At 39.5% G+C, this 23,888-nt stretch overlaps 1 long non-coding RNA gene across 1 annotated transcript; it reads left to right on the top strand.

Annotated features, from left to right (window-relative positions):
- Window positions 1-305: 305 nt before the first annotated feature.
- LOC136014283 (uncharacterized) lies at window positions 306-8,797 on the top strand. The gene is made up of 3 exons (XR_010612606.1): window positions 306-509; window positions 1,191-1,278; window positions 8,123-8,797. It is a non-coding gene; the product is annotated as an uncharacterized LOC136014283 (long non-coding RNA).
- The last annotated feature ends 15,091 nt before the right edge of the window (window positions 8,798-23,888 follow it).

Raw genomic sequence — 23,888 nt, 5'->3', positions numbered from 1 at the left:
GTCCAGAGTAAACAAAATGCTTTTGTATACCAGACAACTTCAACAGCTAAACTGCAGTTTGCTTTCCACTTTTGCTTATGTATTGTTGTGAAAAATAATTCAGAGGGTTTTTTGGTAGCATCACCTTGTGGAGGGATATAAAGTCTCCCCATGTAGGCTTCAGCCTGTATTTCAGTTGTGTCTTTAGCCTGTACTGACATTGCCATGTGTAGCAATAGTTGAGGAAGAATCTGTTTGTTTAGAACTATATCTTGACATGACAGAAACTCGGTGCATGCACCAGCATCTTCTCTTTGCCAGCCAGCCTCTCTGTTGTCTGTGCTGTCCTGTTGCTCCTGGGAGCCTCTGAAGCCTTTTGCCATCAATCCCACTGAGAGTATCATGCAGAAATACTGTCTAAGGGAATCTTCTGAGCTGTTAACATCTGTCAGATGTGTAGAAGGTTAGTTGGAGGATGCAGAGCAGCCACATGTAGATTGAACCAAGCCTAGCACAAGCCTCAAGACAAGGTAAGTGCAATTCTTGTTCCTGCCCTCCTGTTAGTTGCATGCCCAAGAAGACGTGTACTGAGCATATCCTTGCATGTAAAAGGACTGAGGCATTGCTTAGTGGTAAAAGGTTCTGCTGCAATGTGGGATGGAGCCACCTGCCATTTTTTGGAAATGTTAAGTTCAGCCATTAAGAATATCCTGAAAATGGGCTAAACCCTTACGTTGTCCACAGTGGGTAGTGGTAGTTCTGAGCTAGCGCTGTTTCTCAGAGAATGTATAGTATTGTATGTCCCTCTGTGAGGTGACTGTAAAGTAAATTTGCATCACCCAGGCATTCCTTCTAATTAGCAGAAAGGCTGCCTTTGAAAACATTCTTCTCAAGGGCTGATGTCCTAAGGATAACTATATTTAATTAGTAAGATGCAAAACACTGGTGGGAAGGTTTCTTTCTAGAGTTCAGAAAATTTGTTTTGAATTTAAAAATATGACTTTTTGAACTCTAGCTTACATGTTAATGGATAGGGAAAAAGAATTGAGAGTGCAGCTGACAGATACAGCTTCTGCTACAAAACCAGATTTGAGTTGATGGAGGTCTTTAGAAAGGAATCTTTTAAAAATACAGTAAAATCCTGCCTTCAGCTACCAGGGATTAGGAGATGTCCATCTGTTTTTGTGCTTATTTCTGTTTATTTTTCGCAGGGTTGCAGATTGATTCTCTTGTGGCACTCCCAGCACAATGGTGGGGGTTGCAGGGAAGGGAGGAGGCTTTTCTGAGGATTTTTACAAGGTTAGCATCAAAGTGCTCATTCTTTTTTCAGTTTATGCCCTCCAACTGAAATATTTGTAACTAAAAGCTCATATTCTGGGCCATGTGAAAATGTGTGCATATCCATCAATCTGCAAATAGACAGGCAAACTGGGGGGGTGGGGGACGGGTTGGGGACTCAAGAAGCACAGAATATACAGGAAAATGGAGAAAGTGGTTGGGACCAGAAATCCAGATAGGCAGAAAGAGTGGCACACGATAGCCAGGGTGAGTCTGGGGACAGAGTCCTGAGAGTTAAGCTGGAAAGCAGAGTCAAGGGCATCTTCAGAAAGAATGGGAGATGTGGGAACCTAATAGAGAGTGGGGAAAAAAGGTGCAATTTGGTGTGGCTATAATGGCTTCTTGACAGGGATCGTGAAAGCATTTCCACCCTAAATTAACAGGAAAGAAGTCAAAGCACAAAGAAATCATTTCAACTGAAAGAGCTCTAAGTTTACAACAGATTGTAACCAGAGGTTCCTGGGGGGCACATGCAGTGAGTACAATTGGCCTAGGGCCAGCTCTTAGAGAGTTGCTGTACCTCCTCGTGGTCATTGACACAAAGTTGGTGTAAAACTCTTTGGAAATAAAGGAAATTTTAATTTGGCTTCTCTAAGAATGAGATGCCGAAAGTGGATGCTGGGTACTTCTGCTGTAGGAGCTGGGTCAGAAGGCTGTCCCACAGATATAGGAGTAAGGTCACTTTTGAAGAGGAGCTATCAGTAACTTGCTGCCAAGAGGGGCAACAGACCTTCCCCATCATTCTGAAGTCTCTTCTCCGTTCCGATGGAAGGAGCCAGGCTGGCTGCTTAGGCTGAGGCACAGGCAAAGTGGAAATGAAAGTGCAGTCATTCTGCTGCCCTTGCTAAGGAAAGGCATGTTGTGTCCACACTGGCACTAGCCTTCCTCTGATATGGCTTGTAGGCTTGTACTACGTTGCACACACTTGGTGCTGATTACCCTTTTTCACCTCAGCTCCCACTAGGAAGTATTTGCAGGTCAATGCCCTAAGTATCATTCATAATGCTTAGCAAGTGCACATCACCTGGTAATTTTGTTACAATATTGTTTAAAGCTTTCTTCATTAGTGTCTCATAAAACTCTTCTGATCATTAATGTTAAGCACAAATTCCAGCAACACTGAAGTACAGTTCCAGACACTCCTCTCTGGGACTTGCTCTTCTTACTGCTTTCCCTTTACTTTGTTCCCTTCAATAGCTTTTCAATATAGGTGATCATGTTTGCATATCCAAGATGCCACCAAAGATGCTGTTGGTATGCCAGATTACTCCATGTTGGTGGCAAAGATGCCACCAAGATGCTGTTGGTATGCCAGATTACTCCAAGTGATTTGTAATCCCTCATTCCAGGATCTCCTCTAATTCTTACATACATGTTTTTACTTATGGGCTTTTCTGCTAATATTGGGAATACATTTTGATTGCACAGCTGTCTTCTAAAAATATTCGTAATGTGAGTCTCTGCTGTTTTGTTGATGCAATCATTTATCATATTTCTTTTCCTCCAGCCTAAGGGATCCCAGTTTTCTTCTTTCTCTTGTTCAGCATTAATGAGAAATAAGTCCATCACAGCCTTTATAGTTACACTGGTCAGAGAATTGTTCTGTTGCTTCACATTGTATGCTACACATCAGATTCTTAACTAGCATTTGCATGTGGATTTGTCTTTTCACAAGTCTTTGGGTGTGTAACTGTATCTTCTCCTGTTTCCAAAGTTCCATAGTCCTCTGACAAAACAAGGCAAAAGTTGGTGTGTGTAAGGTCTGAGACTATTTCTTTGAAAAAGGAATGCATTTCCAGCAGGCAAAGCTACACACCAGTGTGTAGTTCCAGATGAAAAAGTATTGCACCTACCCTGCTGTAGATTCCACTGGTTAACTTGAGCTCTTATAGAGGAAGGGCACTACATTTTTTCTGGGTAGATGTAGTTTAAAGTTTAGTTAGTGCAAAAGGACCTCAAATAGTTTTCCCAATGAGAATAGAACAGAATGCGAGAAAAAAAGAGGGAGGAAGAAAAGTCCTTTAGTGGTTGATGTATCTACGAGCTTAGTTAAGGATGGCAAAAGTTTTCAGGGCATATGGTTAGAAAGCCCCAAGGCACTTATTCAGCAAAATATGTAAACACTCACCTAACTCAAAATAAGTGAGTGGCCCCACTGAATTCAAAAGTACTGCTTCTGTGCTTAAAGTTAGGCACATGCTTTAATATCTTGCTAAATTGAAGCCTAAGGACCCACTAATTGTAACCTTGCCAAATACATCTGCAAATTCTCGGTGAGGGCATTCAGAACAAAACATCTTTTATTAAAATAATTAGATTAAGGATATCCAGGAGGAACATGGAATGAAAGAGGAATTCCCCTTATAGTTTCACAGCATGCTGATTTAGCTGTGGTTCATACATATTTGCATTGGAGATCTGTGCAGGTAGTGGGGGTTAGACTGCAATGCGGAGGATGACATGGTAATGTACTTTTATTGACTAACAGGCATTGAATGTGTTTAGATAATGCGCCCTTAGCTTGCTGGCTGCTCAAAGGCCTCCTCCTTTTGGATTCTTCCACTAAAAAGCAGAAAAATCAAGCCAACAACCTGCTGATTTGTAGAAAGTGTGGTTTTATTTGGTATGCTTTAAAATGCATTCCTGTTTCTAGGAAAGATTAAATGGGGCAGATCCAGTTTGCTCCATTGACCTGAATGGTTAGTGGGGATATTTCTGTGAGTTCTGTGAGCTAATAAGATTTACCTGATGGTGTATAAGAATCACACTGAGCACTGTGGCGACTGGGAAATATTTTCACTTAAATGATTTTTACATGGGTGCATCCCCACAGAAGCACTTCAATGACAGCAACATCTGAGATGGGAGAAGAAGCCTTTATCAAATTCCTCATTTCATTCCCATAATGTTAAATCCTTTCCTTTCACTAGGACGGATGTGTGTGAAAACACATATACTGAATCCTGTTTTTTCCACTATTGCTTTGCCCCTGTTTATACGAAGGAATAGACATACAGAAAACATGCCTTGGGGAGCATGCCTTCCTGCTGAGTCTACCCTGAAAGAATTAATCACAGAACTCCAATTGTGTCTCCATTTCCCAAAACTGGGGCCTGTCGGGGTCCCAGAGTGAGGTCACTGATAAAACTATAGCAGAGATTGCTTCAGGATCATAAATTGGCAAAATTTACTGGTGTATATCACACCACTGCAGAATTGCATCGGTGGAACAATATGGCAAACATTTCTCATCAACAAAGCCTTTGCTTCATTTTTTCATGTCTAAAAAGAGCAGTGGCAAACTAAAATAGTGTTATTTATTTCTTTTTCACTTCTTTCTTTCCTATAAAGGTTAACTACACTAGTTAAGAAAGAAAATTGAATTACTTTACAGGCAATGGTTCCTTGCTCTAAGGCGTATTGCAGAAGAGCTGTGCTGGCAGGAAGATGGTGCTTATCCTGTGAGATTATTTTCTCAGTGTGTTTTCAGGATTGCAAACCTCCAGTTGAGTATCAGTACCAACAGTTAGTGCTTGCTTTGCCATTTGCATATAGTGTCTGCTGAACTCATCATGGTCTTTACAGCAGCGTGGTGATTGGGGCATTTATAAGTTGTTAGTGAGCTGTGGAAAAACAAATGGAAAACTTACAGGCACGCTGAGACACTGTGTGCTCAGCAATGGGATGGGCTCAAGCACATATTGCGCATTCCAGGATGGGGAAGATGAATGGGAGATGCATAGCTGATCTCTAATTCCTCTGCTACTGAGACGATGGAGTTTGTGCATTTCTCTTTCCATTTTTTTTTGTGTGTGAATAGTCTGTGAACAAATGTACACACATATACATAATCTGTGCACTGACTTTGCCATGTCATCTTCTCCTCGAATTATTCCTCTTCAGCAACTTTGTGTTTATTGTCAGGTGCCTGTGAAGATTCCCTGGTTACACTCTTAAGTGGATTTTTTATTAAGCTAGTCTGACTGCAAAGTATGTTGCCATATGAACACCTGGGAAAGACAGGGGACAGGAAATTGTATAGAGCTTTTTATAAAATAGTGGGTTCTTAAAATCACTTATTGTAAATTAGTATCAGCAACCCATGGCCAAGTAATCCTTAATCATAATTTGATTCACAAAGACATATAACACAGTTAACTGGACATGAGATGACTTGGGATTGTGTGAAATACATGGTATTATGCTCTGTACATACTACAGTTACATAATATCTCATCCCTCACAACAGGAGCCCCACATGGCCCCATTCTCTTTCCACATGTCTTTCTGATGTGAGCATACAAGGCATCTCTTGTCTTGCTGTCCTGCTAAGCTATAAAATAAGCATCTTGAGTTGAACCTCCTGCTGAACATTCTTATATTCAGCTTCAGAGGTTTTGTGGAGGGCTTGCTTGAATGGACCAGGAAGAGAGGAGCTTACAGAACTGTTTGAAGCTTATGTCAAGAGGGTGCTGGGTTAAAACCGCATCAAGACTGAGACAGCAGAGAAACTATCCCAAAGAATGCCACCCTCTACTAGAGAAGCACAAGTAACACTAGAGTGTATTTCAGTTATGGCTCTTCTAGGAAATTTTGCATGGTGATGACTCACTACTCTCTAAACATAAATTATCTATCTATTAAAGCTATTGAGTGAGGTCCACTTTGGACATATCTGAATCCAGCTTGAAAAATATCCAGGGAATTAAGTTTGTTCTGAGCTTGACCGATTGCCTATGAAACAGTCTATAGTGATTTTCTGGACAACAGACATGCTGCCATTGTGAGTGGGTGCAGCACAACTGCAGGAATTGCTAGTGATCTTGTTCCACTGACTGAGATAGTTGTGCATGATGGTGTGGGCACATATGTTCTCCTGAATACCAATGCCAAAGAGCTGTCAAAGGAATTTCAGAGGAGCATTTGCCCCAGAGGAACGTTTGACTTTTGTAATTATTGTATTTATACAACACTGTACAACATGGTGCACTGATACACAGTTACTGCCAAATGTATTGGTGTGAGAACCAGAAAAGGACAGCACTGCCACAAAGTAAGCGTGAGTTTTATGTCAGCGAGGGGCAGGCATTTCTACATCTCTGACAAAACTTTACCTGACTGACTGCTCCACTACATTAATTTAACTTGGAGCTTGGAGAAGGGGTTTGAAGTTACAGCATCTATTGGACAGCGTTTCCATAAGTAGATATTTAAAAATTATTATAGAAAAAAAAAAACAACAACACCATCAGGAATCCTTAATGACATGGAGAGAAATAAAGGAAATCAGAAGTCACTTAAGGATTAACTGAACATAGAAAAATTATTCAGGTCATGTTTTGATTTGGTGGCTTGTCCTCCTATTTGCACGTTTTCTTATAATCTCTCAGATCTGACATTCTTCACTCTCATGAGAGATTGCTCCTGTTTCTGTTCTCATTGACCATGTGCTGGTTTGGATATCTGAAGGGAGCTGCTACATCAGTGAGGTATTTGTCCAGAGTCACTCCTTCAGGTCCTGACAGGACTGTGTGAGTGTCATTGTGTTGGTGTCCCCTAGCATTTCTGTGCCTCAAGCACTACTCTAACACAGCCACATTGTTTGTAATTGTGGTGCTGACTTGGGCACCCCCTGAGAGCATTGTGCAAGCCTGCTGGAGAGAAGCCATAGCTCTCACATACATGCCTTCTGCAGAAACTTGAGTAAAGTATGACCAAGTAGCACACTCTTTTCTTCCCTTTCACTGGACTGAAATTGTCCATTAGGTCATTTCCATTCCTGCTTCCTGGATTCCTGCTTCCTGCAGCACTGATAAATTTCCTCTCTCTTCTGTATAAAGTTTTTCAAAAGCTCTTTCTCAACAGACTAGATATGTGGCAGAAATCCTTACCCAGAATTTGCTTGCAAAGGTGGAGAAGTTAGTGCCCAGACCCACATTAGCAGCAAGGTAGACCTTTTGTCCTCTTCTTCTGACCTTAAGTGGGACATTAGTGCTTTTTTAAACTTTGCTAGCTATGCCAGAAACCCTAAGACCAGCCCTCTCCAAACATCAGTGTGGATCAAGTTTTCTCCATCCTCACTACCAAAACAGAGGCAGCTGCTATCCTCATTGCTATCAGGAAGAACATCTGCCATTTGTTATCGAGAGTCTGAAACCTCAGCTAGCAGCTACCCTGCTGTATGTTTTTAATACCTGTAAAATAACACTGATGCACCAGCTGCAGTACAGATTAAGGAAGAACACAGAAACACTTGGAAAAAACAAAGCATCTCTGCATGTGTGGGAACCCAAAGAAATATTCCATCTTCATGGAACAGGGTGTTTTAAATTAGATGCTCAAATCTCCTTCCCTGCAAGCATATTCTTGTGTAAATGCTGTAAAGTTCTTCCTAGAGAAAATTTGGAAGGTTAGATCTGTTTTATGCACATTTTTTGTTTGCTAGTCAGTGTATTCCATTGCAGATCCATCCTGACTAGAAGACAATAATCCACTCCTCTCAGGATATCAAATTAAGATACCATCTTTGTCTTTATAGTCCTCTGGAAGCCATGCTGAAATGCATATTGTTGTGTATTCTCTCCATCACTTCAGGTGAAATGCAGACGCAGGCGTTACTTTACTATCTGTCCTATGACAGAGATTTGGTATGAGGTTCTGGTTGTCCCCTGAATAAATGTAGGAAAATGAGGAAGGAAGATGAGACTCAAGAAGGTGTAACAGAGGATGAGATATTCGCTTCCCTTTCTAATGTTGCCAAAGAGGATGAAAGCGTGACAAAAAGACACTCTTTGCTGTCTTGCAGGCTGAAAAGAAAACCATCTGACAAACCCTCAGAGCCTTCAAGGACACCAGCTGAATCATACAACAGGTTTTTTGCAGAACAGTTGCAGTGCAACTTCAGCTGTCCGTTTTCCAGCAGTTTGCCCCTTGTAATGGTGAAGGTGACGGTGACAGTCAGAAGTTCCTGCTGGAAAATGGGCCCCCTCAGTTTGAAACGCCTCAGTTTGAAATGCTTTACTCCTACCCTGAAGAACACTCTTCCCCACCTGATGCTGATATCAAGTCAATATTTACACACCAGCTGGACTTGGAACGCTGGCTCAGTTCTCCAATGAAGGCTGACGTTTCTGGTATGTGAGCTGTCAGCCTGACAACACTGTGCTTCTCACTTGATTCAAAGTGAACTTTAGTTACCTGGCTATCAGGGCTTACACCCACACTCCCTGTTCTTTTGGTTTTCCACCTGTATGTGTGTATGCAGTGTGGCTTCTGAGAGGGTATAATGCCTCTGCTGTCGGAAAGCAGAACCTCTGGGGTTTTATAATCCTTTATTTAATTTCATTTCCGTTGAAATTAATTCAGTCCTGTCTTGCTGTGACATATGAGGTGCTCTGTCTAAAAAGACATAAATAAATGTGATTGGACTACAAGGTACTTCAAAGATGTCCCACCTTCAGTTGTTTGTGAGCTGCTTATAATTAGTGGAACTAAGTCTAAAATCTTACCCGAAGCAGGACTTTTCCGTTTGGCTGAAATTCCAGGATGTGCCCAAAACTCCACAGCTGTCGTGTGCAATAGTCATGTCAGCATGAAATCTGGGGACTTTAAAATTTGCCCTGTTTTGACATGGCAGCTCTGCTCCCTACAGTTTATATGTAAAAATTCATAACACTCCATGTTGCCCTAGACTGGCAGGTTGGGAATTCAGTGAACACCACACATGCAGCTGGACTCTGATCCTGCTGCCATGAGAACTCAATATGTGGGTTTTTCGCCCCCAGGATTTTAGCATCAGCAGAATCCACTCAGCAGATGTGGGAGTGCCTCACCTTGCCACTGCTATTACTTCCTGCGAGATCAAAGTTACCATCACTTCCCCCTTCCCCTGGGGAAGGTGCAACAAATGATGAAATGCTTCACCGGGAACAATTCAGTCAGGAGAAAACTATAATCAAACAAACCAAACAACTAACCAAAAATACTAAAGGAAGCAGAGCCCATAAGAAGCAATGCAGGAACAGAGTGGTTAGTCGTTTGGCTTCAGATCCAAAACACCAGACATCTCATTAGCTGGATTATTTGCTCTAAGCTCAGGCACCATGCTCAGCATTGCCCTTCGGTCCTCCCAGAGGCACCCCACAGCTGTGTTTTTTCATGGTATCTCCATGTGATTGAAAACTACAGACCTTAGAAAGTGTTCTTCCGTGAAATGAAAGAAAGACCTGATTTCCAGCGTGTGCTGTTGTGTCAACACAGCCAGTAGCCACAGAGGAACGTGGAGGTGGAGGCCAGGGTGTCCTTATTAGAGAAGGCGCATGGGTAAGATGAAGTCTTGGAAGATGTGTCTCCTGTTTTGAAACTGTCATTATTTGCTTGCGGGAAGATGCTAGCTCGGGCTTTGATCTTCTTTTGCATGGTCCAGAGTGACATCTAATGGCACGGTACCAGACTGCGCCACATCTGTGAAGAGCTAAGTGGACAAAAAGCTATAGTTGCAAACCAGTTACCAAGTGACAAGGGCAAGGTAAATTCTGTCGGGGGTGAAAAAACAAGCGAACTGTATTAAACTTAACACTGTTTGTAGCCATACTTAGGTATATATTACCTGAATAAAGCAGGGAAATAAAGTAGACTAAATGTAGGAAGTGGCTGAGTTAAACTGCCTGTAAAAACTTAAAATGTTTCACATGTTATTTTAGGTTGATTAAGTATCAGTGAGTTTGAACAACATGAAAGGAAGAAGTCAGGACAATATTCCAGAAAGGAGAGTTTGAGGTGAGGTACATCTTTCATTCACGTAATATATATAGCATATATAATTGCTTTCATGAAAAACTACAAGATCCTACCAAATTGTTTTGCCAGAAACAGCATACTGTAATAAAGTATGCTCCATCAGATATTTTCAACCAGTGCCACATTTCAACATGTGGCATCATTGGTTCAAACTATGCAAATTGTAGATCACAGATTTGTCCAATCTTACCAACACAGAAATATACATATAAAATATATATATTTTTATATATATAATACTTATATACATTTATTTATATATATTAATTATATATAATATATATTATATATATTATTAATTCTATATATTATATATAATTCTATATAATATATATAATTAATATATATATTTTTATATATATATATATAAAAAAAATGAGTTCCCTTTCAGGCACCAGCAAAGGCAATTTTGGACCATTAATTAATGTTGCAAGAAAAATACTGTATGTGTTGTGTTCAACTGTAGAATGCCAAAATTTAAACCATGTAATCCCAAATAAGGGATAACAATAGCAAGAAAAGCTTTGGAATTATTCAGGTTAACTTTTTAGGGAAGTAATACTTTCTTTGTTTTCTTTAAATTTATTGAGTTTTATCTGCAGTAATGGGCATTGAATGATATTCCATTTAGAATAGTTTCAGAATTGCCAAATTAAAAGGAAAAACCTGACTGTATTAGATCTATATACACATATGTGTGTATGTTGGTCTATAAAACACAGTAGGCTATCCATAGTACACTTAAAAGAGTGTCAATGCCTGAATTATATCCCACACAGTTTTAAGGTAAGTTTTTAATTTCCTGTATGGATCCAAGAAACAAAACCATACCTAGTTGTACTTAAGACATGTAAATAACTATTGTTTCTGTCCTTAAGAAGGCTGCACAGCATATGGTAAATCCAGGGAGAAGGTGGCTTTGGTGCGTTTTGTATATCCTTAATCATGACCTGCTGGTATCGCGTTCCTCCTCTGATCCTTTAGACTTGCATGGTCTATTATAGCAATAATATGTCAAGGGAAAAGGAATTAATTTTTACCTTTTAAAAGGTGATTTCTAAAATGCCTATATATTATTTTCAAAGAATTATATTCTTCATGGGCTTTTAGATTAGGAAGTTGAGTTTCTACCTACCCTTTTACCCAGAAGTCTTTATAGGGTGACTGAAATATGGACACACTTGTGACAGTCAAGGAGCAGTAAAAAGAAATAAATTCCTTTCTGCACAACACTAAATTCAGTTGGGGAACTCACTGCTACAAGATGCTGTGGAGACTAAAGTTCACATAGCTAGACAAAAGAAGATTGGGAAAATCATGAAGGATTGTTCCACTGGTGCCTATTAAATGCAGTTGGAGTGCATCCATCACCTCAGGAACTCACAGCTGCTGATTTTTGAAGAATGGATGTATAAACAGGGGAAAAGTATTACTTTCTGACTGTGCCATTCCATGTACTATTTCTTTTAGCATGCAGTATTAGTTACTGTCAGAAATGCATTTCAGCTAGCTGCCCTATGGCTGTTCTAATGGCTGATTTTTTGTTCCATGAAACTCCAGTAACAGCTTTCCTTGTCTTTATTGTTTTCTCCCACCAGAAACAATCTGAATTTTTGTTTTGTTGTGTTGAAGTATCAAGTATATTAATTCAGACTGGAAAAGCATTTGCTTACCTTAAAGTGTAAGGGGGCTGTAGTTTTAAAGATAAATCAGTTACTGTTATGGCCATGTCACCTTAACCCAATATCCAGTATCTTACACAATTATTAAGCTGACAGTTCTGGAAATGTAATGGCTTGATAGCCTCAAGCTTCCTTTTGCTGTATATTGCTTCAGCTGAACATCTCCAGCCTTCAGGCAAGGAGCCTTTCTCTCACAAAACATTTGGTATCCAGCAGCTGGAGGTGATATTTTTAGGTGCTGGTCCTTTCTTCAGCTCTGAGGAAGGTGTTTAATTATATATCGTTTCACATGCAGGAAGTAGCCTGGGAATACACGGAGTACTCTGTGGGCTTTCTTTGTGGAAAACCAAAGAATGTTATCTTTTCATTGTGTTGGCTTCTTAAAGAGCCTTTTCCATCTCAGGGGAAAAACAGTACATTATTTGGGGATAAAAGTCATTAGAAAGAAGGCAGACTTTTTTTTTTTTTTTTTAATCAGGGGAAATGAAGCACTGGAACATTTTAAAACCAAAGGGAGGTGACACAGTAAAGGGCTGGAAATAATTTGGAGAAATCCTGAATAGATTTGTTGGAGGTCAATCTGACTGTGATAATTGGGGGTGGGGAACCAGTGGGTTTGTGTTCTGAGCAACTATCACCTCTCAGGAGCAAGACCATATAATTAGAAAAGGTATTTCTATGAAAGCTAATCAGTGCCTTGTGCAGTCAATGTATGAATTGCATGCCAAGATCTGTGGAAGACAGCAGATGGCGCAAAGACGCCGCAACAACAGGGTTTTCGTTGTGGTTGGTTATCACGCTCCAAGACATTTTAGGGTGAGCTTGCCAAGAGGAAGAGGATTCCAATAGGTGTGTATCGGCTTTATTGCTCAAAATCCAACAAGGGTCATGTGTGGGAAGAACTGAAGGAAATGCAATCTACAAGTGCCACACATCGCTGCTTTAAAGTGAATTGTCTGCGAATGCTATGTGCTAAAATATTTTGATGGGTGTTTTATAAACATTACGCCCCCACCTACACCTCTGTAGCTTTTTCCAGTGTGTCTGGTTTTAGCTGTTGTGTCATTCAAGTTCACTGTTTCCCTCTCTGCCTTGAGATGAAGCAAAGCCATCAGAGCTTTCCAAAATAATGAACTAACATGCAGTGCTCCCACACACCCAGGTTATAAGAGAGGCACATTTAACTCCTTTGTTTCCAATCTCCCCTATGTCCTTACTCCAGGCTCTGTACATCGGATGCCTTAGTTATTAGCCAGTTTGAGGTGGGCTAGTCTGTTTCCATCTCTCCCCACTTAAAGTTTCATTCTGGAGCTGAGAAACTTTCCCTAACAAAAATTAGGTGTGAATGTATTGGCGGAGCAAGTGAATCCTTATGAAAAGCGATGATGATCCAGCACTTCCTGACAAAACCTCCCCTGACAGCTCTCAGAGCACTGTGGCATTTCCCTGCTTTGGTGGTATATGGGAATTAGGACTCCAGCACCACTTCAGCCCCTGGCTCTATGATCATGGAACTGTGGGTAAGCAGAAGTCACACAGGGTCTACTCATGGCTGGAGTACATAGAGCTGGTGAGTTTGCCAGTTACTATTTGCCCGGGCACCTCCATAGCCCTCCACAGAGCTGCTGTCTTCTTCACAGCCTTACACATATGTCAGTCTGAAGGAATCATCACCAGACTCCCCACATGGTTTCCCACTACTGTGTGGCTGGGAGAAGAAAACTGCTTAAATGAAGAGGAACAGAAATTTTCTCCTCTAGGTCAAAACACTCTCCCCAAATTGATCCTAGCACTTTCTTCTTCATGCTCTGCAATCACTTAGCATCCTCTACTCTGAGGGGCTGACAACAGCTCCTCATGCTATTGCTCTGAGGTAGGAGACAGTGAAATGCAAGGGCAGTTGTACTACGTGCAGGGCTTTTTCTGGGGTGCAGGAGGGGAAGTAGGGAAGGGCTGGTATGATGGTGGTGAGTGGCAGAAATCAGGGAAAATCTGTACCTACATGTAAGGCCAGCTTGGTGGGAAGAGGCAAAGAGAAGTCTGGGAAGTCATCTCCTTTAGAAAGCTAAGAGTAGGCAGCATGTCAGGATAGATAGAAGTGCTTCCAGAAAAGGCACCTCTGGAGGCTGGGGGGTGCTCAAAATTGAGCCAAGGTAGGAAGCAGATGTGAGTATAGCTGGAAAGAGCTGGAAAGAGCTGGAAAGACAGGTTTCCTACAGAGGAAGGAGTGAACTTGGCAGTAAATAGCAGCTATGGGAAGAGGACTAGGCATGCTAGGGATGTTGCCTGCACACAGACAGTGGATGCCTTTTAGGGTGATGGTTCTTTAAAAGGGGAGGACCAAGGAGATGTCAAGCACTGTAAAGAGTATTAGTGTGTTTGTACATTGGGAGCTAGCTGGGAGTGAGAAAACACACTTCAACGATGTTGAATATGCTGGGCTGCAGAAAGACATGGAAAGAAGAAGGGCTTGAAGAAGTGGATGCCTGCCTGGTACATTGACAAAGGCCCTGGGTAATGGCTGGAAGCAATAAGAGGTTCTTTGATGAAACAAATTTTATTTGGAAACCAACAGTTTTCCAATGGAAACATTTGTTAATAATGTGTTGGCTTCAACAAACTTGTGGTGAAATGGAGGTGGTTTCTTTCCAGGCTATCTGGAGGCAAACTCAAGCTTCTGGAATTTATGGCTATTGGACAGCCCTGCTATCCAGATGTTTTCAGAGCTTTTAGGTTTCTTCTTAGCATATCCACAATATGTCATTTCTTGATTCCAGCCTCATTTACATTGAGTAACAGAAGTCTGTGGAAAGAAACTCTAACTAGTGCTAATCCAAGCTAGCTCATCCACCTGATAGTGTGATGCTATGCAGAGACAACAGACTGTGGCCAAAATCATTAGTATGGGATCATATCTGAGATGATAAATCCATGCTTTGGTTCTCATGCTTCCACATCTGGTCAGGGAGTCATTGCACCCTGCTCTATTAAGTGAGATAGATCCCTTGCTCAGCATTTGCTGACATCTGTTTGCATGGCCACATGCAAACAGTACAAGGAGATGAGTTGTGTCATTGCCAGCACTCCTACTACAGGGGTCAAAGCCATACAAATTTGTTGCTAGTCCTCAAAACTATCCACTAGTTATCTTTAGTTAGTGTTATCTTTATAAATATACAAGACAAGTTTTCTAGTTAATTGCCAAGAAACAAATAATCCAACTACCCCTTCATGTCACTGCTTGCACAGAGTTACACAACCATAGGGAAAAAACCTGGCCAAGAACAAGTCCATTGACATGCTGGTCAAGGTTATAACTGCCCTTGATAATCTGTACCCAGAGAAGCTGATATTCTTCTTCCAGTGTCTTTTGTATCCTGTGATAAGACGCCAGAAATTTTTAAAGCTCTTCAATCTTTTAAAGTCAGGAATGATGATATGTTATTAGCAAAATATACTCAATCTGGTGAATATGCAATTTTTCTCAGCTTGAAATGACAGTATATAAAATTATCAGGAAGCATTTGAAGTGGAATTGAAAGGAGTGGAATGAAAAATTTAAATAAAACTAAACAGAAAAGATATCTTTATCTGCTGCTAAGTGAATGCTAATAAAAAGTATGCTCAATAAACTCATGTGTGTGTGTGTTTGGAAAATATATTTTCTTTAATTCATAATTGATGTAATGCAAAGTAAAAAATAAGCAATGAAAAGTTAATGTGCTCAAAGCATTTTTAGACTGGCTGCCATACTGTCATGGTGTATGTGGTACTCAATGGCTTTTTCCTCTTTACATTTAATATGGGCCAAATCCACTACCTCTTCCACTGAAGGGGGAGAGCTTTGTGGTTGTAAGGGGTGTGAGGGGCATGGCCATTGAGTAGCTCAGTTCTTTTCCACTGCACCCATCATGTGCCAGGGCCATGTCAGGAAGAGTTTCCTCTGACAGCGGAGCCTGTTTGTCTTTCCTTTGTACCAGATTTCTGTGCAGGGAGAGCTAGAACAATGATGGGCTGGTCAGGTAACTTTGCAGTGGGCTGTGAATGTAAGATAATGAGATGTCACCACCGTCCTTGACACTGTTCCATGGTTTGTGTCAGAGTTTGTAACACAGGGTTTGTGTCACTGGGATTTTATTGCTCATTAGTGGTCATAGGTGAATAAATTTATCTGCCAAATGTAGACTCAAATAAGGAATGTAGAAGCCTCCTCATGATATTTCTTTCAACAAAGGATTTTACTGACTTGCACTTTTTTCCACTGGTATTGCATGGTTTTGTTTTAAATAAACTTTACATCAAGGTGTTGTTGTTGTTTTTTTTTTTTTTTTTTTTAACAATTGGAAGGAAATGTGAATAATTTCACTGTTTGCAACTGTTTGCTGCATACTACACTTAAAAACCAGAAAGAAGGCAGAATTACGTGTACTTTCATTACAAGTGCATCCACCCTCAAGGAATCAGCTAGCGCTGCCTCTCAAGCACTGGTACAGAACTGCTGAATAAGGGAAGAGAGTAATTAAAATCCAGTGCAGTGAAGTCCAGAAATAGATCTCGACAACTGTACTTTGGTGAAACAGAATTAGAAGTAGGTGATCACTGCTGATAGTTCAGGTCAAAGCAAGTTGTTGGTCTGTAGTTGTAGGGAACTGGGTAAATGTTCTGTATATGTGGTCAGACCAGATACTTAATTGCTCCTTTTGGACTTCAAAATAAATCTTATTTTGGATACCGGTGGAACTAGATTGATTGTGGAAATGCTTTCTGCAGAAGATGGATAGGGAATAGGGTGCCTCCATACACATGAACAGACTTGATAGGAATAAGGGAGAGTAAATCATACTTCTGGCAGCGGAAGGTCTGGGGGGAAATTAAGGGTAGGGCTGTACTAAATGCAGTTGGGGATATGGTTTTCATTGAGTGGCAGAGTTACTTTGTTTGTGTACCCATGCATGTGAGCCCTTACACTATTGAATAGAGCATTATGAATTTAAATGCTTAATCTCCACGGGTGCAGGGTTGTCTGCCCTGTGTTACATTGCACACTGTGATCTGCTCCAAAGACATATGCTTGAAGAATTTCCCAGCATTTCTCTCCTCAGTGACCACTGCTGCTGGTTGAAAAATAGTGGTGAACCAGAATTTTTATTGCTCACTTAGTGAATATAATTATTTAACAATTGTCACTTTGCACATAATGGGACTTTTTCAGTAGTAGTTATGAATATGCCACAATTCTCCCCATTGCACATAAATGTAGAAGGCAGCAGTTTCATTTGAAAATGCTTATATGACTGGAGTGAAGAGCATTTTTTACCTTTTGAAGTACTTACAGAAATGGAGTCTTCTTGAAATTTCATGTAACATAGGGAAGGCGTCAAATACTACTGCTTACTTAATGCAGCTTTAAAATGAATACTAAACGTCAACTTGTCCAGATTGTTAGGTAACAGCACAAACATTCATGATCTTCTTTCACGTTGGAAAACAGAATCAAGATGTCAGGTGTTAATTGTCAAAATATGGATTATCCATTGTGACACAAAACTGGAAGAAGAAGAAACTGGAAGAACAACAAGTTATAAAGAAAAAAACACAGAGAAAACCATGTGGCCAATCAGGTGTATGTTTTTATTAACTTTCACTCCAGAAGAAAAACTAAAAGAAAAGAAAAGCTCTGTTAGTATAATGCTATGATTATGAATTTGTACACCTAAATGGCTTAAGAGAGGAACAAGCAAATCCATTAGTAAAAGTAATGTGAAGTAACTCTCATTATACAACATTTACATAACTGGGGAAGATTATCTAGTCCATAAAATGGGAGATTCATGCTTCTCTGTTTTTCTTCTTTTTACAGGATTTTTTTCACCCTGCGTTTTACAGGGGTTTTCAAAATTATTTCTTCTGGGGTGCTCCATCTAATAACCAGTTGTCAGCAAGAGGAGAAGGGCTGTTCTCTGTGTCTCATGCTATGCCTCTTGGCATGATAACTAAGTGTTTTTGCAAAATGAGCGATAAAGGAGGTAACTAATAACAGTTGTTTAAGGGTTTTTCTCATTACCATCTGGAGAGGAAATGTTGGGTGTGTGCTGATTATAAAGAAAATCCGTATGCTAAACAGCACAATGCACATCTGAACATCAAAACAACAGCCCCCAGATATTTGGCTTATGTCCGTATGTGAAGTTAAAAAAACCCCCATAAATCTAGCTTTGTATTCCAGGCTTAAATGCAATTAGAGCTCTGAGCATAAAGGACTAGAGCTGGGGACTGATGCAATTGTAACAGTCAGTCATAAAGCTCTGAAAGGCATTTTCTGTGTGACAGCTTGTACCATAATTCCCATGTAGGATCACGGGGCATATGAACATGTCACTTTTGAAACTAATCTTATGGTGCTCATTTTTGGTTTGATTATTTTTGAAAATTATTATTCTCCCATTTGAAGACCCTGCTCTTCAGAAACCTCAAATGTCGCATCTGAGCCTGCTGTAGAAAGACTTATTCAGAGGGGAAAAGACCAGAAATAGCTTTGCACTGCAAGCAGCAGCAGCAGATACAGAAATGTAACGTTAGTCAGAGCACTGTGCCATAATGTAGCAAGAAATTCAGAAAAATGAGGTGGGACACACTAAAGTAGAAATAATAACGCAAAAATTGGAAACTTGAATGTATGACATTGTCTTTGAAGGCATTTTACATTTGACGAAACAGAGTTCTCCTCTATTGTGCATCCACTGTTAATAATGCAAAATTCAGCCTCCTTGTGTATTTGGTACACAGTGGAAAGTTTGCTGATAGGAAGTTCATTAATTCCAAAGAAGGGCAAGTGCTCTCATCAGGTACTTACACGTAGCTGTGCTGCACATCAGGAGGAAACAAATTCTCAGCAGACACACGCATTATCATAGAGTATATGTCCAATTTGTAAGCTCAGTGTGATTGAATCCATCACAAAGACTCAAAATCTATTCCAGTGTTATCCATATTTGCTTGCAGCAGTTTTTGAGAGGGATCGGATTTATACACTCGAGGTAGCAACAGCCAAGACCATTCTTCTTTCCAATACTCTATTTTTACTTCTTTCATAATTTATTCTTTCTCCATTTTGTTTCCATAACCTCCTTATATAGAAAAAAATGTCAGATATTCTTCTTTTCCCTTTGGAGACTCTTCAGAAAGCTCAGCACAAGGTGATGCAGTTGCTCACTGGTGTTTTTATTAAAGCCATTTCTCATCTGTTATACTGAATCAACATATTTTCCAGATATTGTAGTGCATACTCTCAATAGATGCAAAGATAAACAAAGATGTGACAGCTGAAAAATGCGGAAAAGACAGGGTATTCATATCTTGAACTGGGGACATCCAGGAAAGACCCACATTATTACAAGCACTCTAACTTTTTTGAACCTCCTCATCCACTACGCTGCCAAGAATGAAAGCTGCTTTTGCACTACTTGGGTGCAAACAACAGCAGCCGTGCCCCTTTGCTAGCCCTGAGACAAGCTGATGGTGGTGGCTGAAAGCTCTTCAGATGAAGACATGCTCTTGAGTGGTTAATGGTTATTCTGTTCCACAAGCGTGCCAAGAGACATGGTACTTCAGGGAGGCAATTCATGTGACTCATCTTAGTTATGTGTTTCAGGATGAAAAGAATGACGCCCTGGCAGTGACTACATCTCTTCACTGATGATAATGGAGGCCTTGGGGAATCAACTCATATAGAGAGCTGTGCCTATGCTATAGCTCTTTGTTAAGGACACCAGCTGAAATGGATCCCAGTGCCTGCTTCTTAAACCTGGAATAAACAGCAACTTTATTGTACAAAAAAAAAGCTTTGAGTTTGATGAGTCCAGCTCAGTGTGGAGGGAAAATGTGCACTTGTGTGGTAGTTCTGGCCTATCAGAGGTCTCGTAGCTTGAAGGAACTACAATCATTTATTCACAGACTGCTAGTAGTATTAACTAATGGATGGATCCCATAAAGCAACGTAGCCTTTTTTTTTTTGTGATAGCAAAATCTTCATTAAGATGTTGTTTTACTGCTCCCGTTCTGTTTCTTTGTTCCTGCAGCCACCTGCCTAGGTGTTTGCTCTGCAATATCTGTGTTTTCCAAGGCTGCTCATAAAACTCACCATGCCTGTCTCCATTGCTAGTGTCAGCTATCCTCTTCCTCCCTCATTTCTTCAGTTTCACAAATGCGGTTCTTTGCACCCTCTAAACTCTGAGACCAACCCCTTTTTCCACTCCCAACTTAGATGATACCAGAACATTAGAAAAAGTCAAGGCAGCTGTTCATTTAATTACAGGAAGAAAGAGGAGACCAAAGTTTCTCTGGATGTCCTGTGTGTGTTTTCTTCTCTGCTGTTTGAAAAACTTGTTTTGTTCCTGAAGAAGTTGGAGTAAAGTGGGATAAGCTGTGAAAATTCTGGAACGGCTGCTTCAGTCCAAAAAAAATATGTAGTGGACAAGGAGCTATTTAGAAAGCACTTTACACGATGTAAAGGCAGTGTCAACCTTGCTAAAATCCTGTCATTCATGAGACATTAGTGAGAACTGTACTGGCACTCTGTGATTTCCAGTGAAGCAAACAAACACTGTGTGGGCTCCACACTTCTGAGCTGCAGTCTGGTTAATGTCTCGGAGCTTCAATTTACACAATTATGAAAGCAGGGATATCAAATAAGAGCATTCAAGCTACTTGAAAATGTTTTGGGAAGTCTATCTGAATTTCTCATAACTTTGTTAAAGGTATTTCCAGCTGGTCTATAGACTGAGAGAAGATATTTTCAATGACAGTAATTTGCAGTGTATCAATCACCTATGACTTCTCAGAACCAGATTCTGGGTGTCAAAAATATAATTGAATTTTTTGAGCTCTTAATAACAGGGAAAAGTGTTCAAATCATTGTTGTAAATAGTAACTTGCAGACTTGGAAAATGATGCCAAGAAAAGCATGGAGAATGAGAATATTCTTTCTTCTGCAAAGACAAATTGCCAAAGATAAAACTGTTCATGCATACTGGTAAAATGTCTTTTTGAACATGTGAATATGTTAATGAAATTAAAGTTTTTTGGATAGCATTTATTTATAGATGTGAAATTCTGAAAAGATCAATAGTAGCTTTGCTATTATGGTGTTCTACATACATAGATGAAGAATATTTTTTAGAAAAAGGTCTTATATTGGATCACAATAAAAAGTGGATAAACCTTTGGGCTCTGGGCAAAAATGATAGAGAATAAAAAAGAAAAGAAGCTTAAATCCTTTATTTACTTAATGCTAAAACAGTTGTGTTTTTCAGAAATACTTTGTCCTTGATTTCCTCAATATCAACTTCACGGCAATAATAGGTTCAAACAAAGTAATTCATCTGATTTGGTTTCCAGAATGCACTGCAGTGAGTTAAAGAATTCTAAGCCTAATTATATCAACAGGGTGTAATAAAATTGCTCAATTCCCATAAAAAATACATTCATTAGCATTTGTCTTTGGAACCAGGCAGCATTCTCAGTCCTATTCTATTTCACTTTTTTAAAAAATCAAAGTGCCTGAAACTTTCTCCAACTTCATGATCTTCACTATAGAGGACAGCAGGTAGATCTGCTGTCTCAGAATACAACATTCATGTCATGTGTCTTCCATAATCTGCTTTTTTCTTTAAGGTATCAGCAGTACAACTGATGAGAACTTTCCTGATGAAACAAATTTTTATCAGAAAATGCTCTAAAATAATATGCCTTGTAATAATACTATTTCCTCTGTATCTTTGCATACAAATGTTATTTTACTCTTTTTTAGTGTGCAGAGGGAAATAGAAGTGGATAAAACTTATATGATTTATACTATGTCCATTAAAGCTCCAAATAGGGTAAGGCTTGAAAATTTTTATCTTACTCTTTTGAGTATGCAGAATGAAATACAAGTGGATAAAACTCATATGAATTATACCACGCCTACTAAAGCTCTAACTAAAACAAGGCTTGAGTTATGACTTCACTAAGTTTTAATCATAATGGACATAAAAAGGACAATAAACTTTTTTCCCAACCATTTTTTTCATACTTAAAAGTGGCAAGATCATTTTCACTCAAATTCTCATGAAAATATAGTCTTTGGCAACAAGTCAGATTCTGAGTCTGAAAGATGATTGACAGAATTGATGTGATTCATTCCTGATAAAATAATACAAAGCTATATTCACAGGCCCTACAAGTACATCCATCAGGAATAGGCTATACCCCTCTATTTTTAAGTAATCAGCTAAGTGTCAGCTAAGCAAACAAAACAGTGAAATGAAAGACTGAAAACTTATCCTTTTGCCAACTGTAACCTGAGAACAAGCTTAACTCTGTTCTTTAAATAAACATCGTATAATGTAACATATATAGACATTCAAGCCTTATTTTAGATCAGATATTTTATTGATCCATTACAGGATAAATATTGATTCTAGCTAGACTCCTGTGACATGAGGCCAAGTTAAGTCTTTAAAGAATATGAGAACCTAATGTCCTACCCTAGAATGGCCCAAATGAGCCAAAACCTTGAATTTAGCTATGCATCCTATATACAAGTGCCTCACAGAATATCCAGCATATAATGACAATTCCTCAAAATAGTTTCCCAGGGTCCAACAGTCTGTGACCTAAGGACTTCCTGAATCTGGAAATACTTGTATTTAACAGCCCTCAGAATTTCTCTTCCATGAAGTTGTTGCTGCCCTTTGAAAGCTTCTTAGCTTTCTGTACCACAGTTGCCTGCAGCAGGGTTTTGCTTAAACTTCTTAGAAACTTTTACGATGAATCAAGAACTATGTCTCCTCTTGCTTCTAGTGTGGCAGTTCATCATTTATGTAACACTTGGAATGATTCCAAGTCTAAATTGTTAGCTCACCATTTAAAACACTTATGTATGGACCACTATTTACAGAACGTAAACATTTCAGTTTACCTTTGGGATCAAAGTAGTGACCATACGCTTCAATCCTTTGCATCAGCACAGGGTTTCAAAAGACAAATGTTATGTTAATTAGGCTTTCTACATTCTTTCTTCTCTGGATTTTATTGCTGTGGGTAAAGAAATTACCCCCAAGAAGACTTATATGTGTCTATATGGCTTCTCAAAATTTACCTTAGTCAACTTGCAAGAAAAAAATTAGAGTGCTTTTTATATGGTTTATACATGTACTGACTTCAGTGGATTTTCAAGCCAATTTAGATTTTTTAAGATAGTCTCCAACTGGAATCATTTTCTTGTGGTGTTGCAAGAGGCTGGACTTTGAGTTCAAGTCATCCTGCAGATAATGCTAGCATTTTACCCAAATGTCACCCTTCTTGTTAATTTTATTTCTTTATCTGGTCTATTTTAGTAAAACAACTCTTCACCATAAATATCTGAAACACTTCATGCCAAACAAAGCATACTTAAGTTCTACATACTTGATCTACATGTGCTCAATAAATATATTTTAAAAACTTTCCTCAAGGTAAAGGATAGTGAAATAATCTGAATTCTGCTTATAAGATGAAATCAGTATTTCAAGATTAATGTACATGGTCCAAGAAACCTTTGCAGTGGTAGTTAAAATGGACATTGCTATTTATCCATTGCAGCCCTTTTCTAATACCCATGTATGGATTTTGGTTTATATCTTTCAGCTACTGCTATTGCTCTGAAATCTAAAAGATTTAGTGATATTTTATTATGATTATTCCCTAGTATTTTCCTTTTTCATCTTATGAATCCTGGGATAGTTTCTTCAAAGACTTTTCAGCTGGAAGAGGTATTATATTCTTTCTTAATGGATACATTCACTCATGGTTACTGGTGTTTTAATCTCACTCTTTTATTCTTGACCACCAATGTAGAACAGTCCCTAACACAAACACTGTCTTGCCTTCAAAATGGCCTTCTCATAAATTGCTCTTTAATTGCCCCAGCTGACCGGGAATATTTACTAGAGGGATGTTGCACATAGATGTGCATAATCAAATTCCTACTGCAATGCTCTCCTAATCCAGTAAGAGAAATGGATTTTCTCCAAGGATGCTCTCATTTTGGCTAGGCTCTTGCCACTTCTG

The sequence above is a fragment of the Lathamus discolor genome, chromosome 5, assembly GCF_037157495.1.
Source record: "Lathamus discolor isolate bLatDis1 chromosome 5, bLatDis1.hap1, whole genome shotgun sequence".
Taxonomy (NCBI): Eukaryota; Metazoa; Chordata; class Aves; order Psittaciformes; family Psittacidae; genus Lathamus; species Lathamus discolor.
This window is presented reverse-complemented; position numbering and strand designations above follow the sequence as displayed.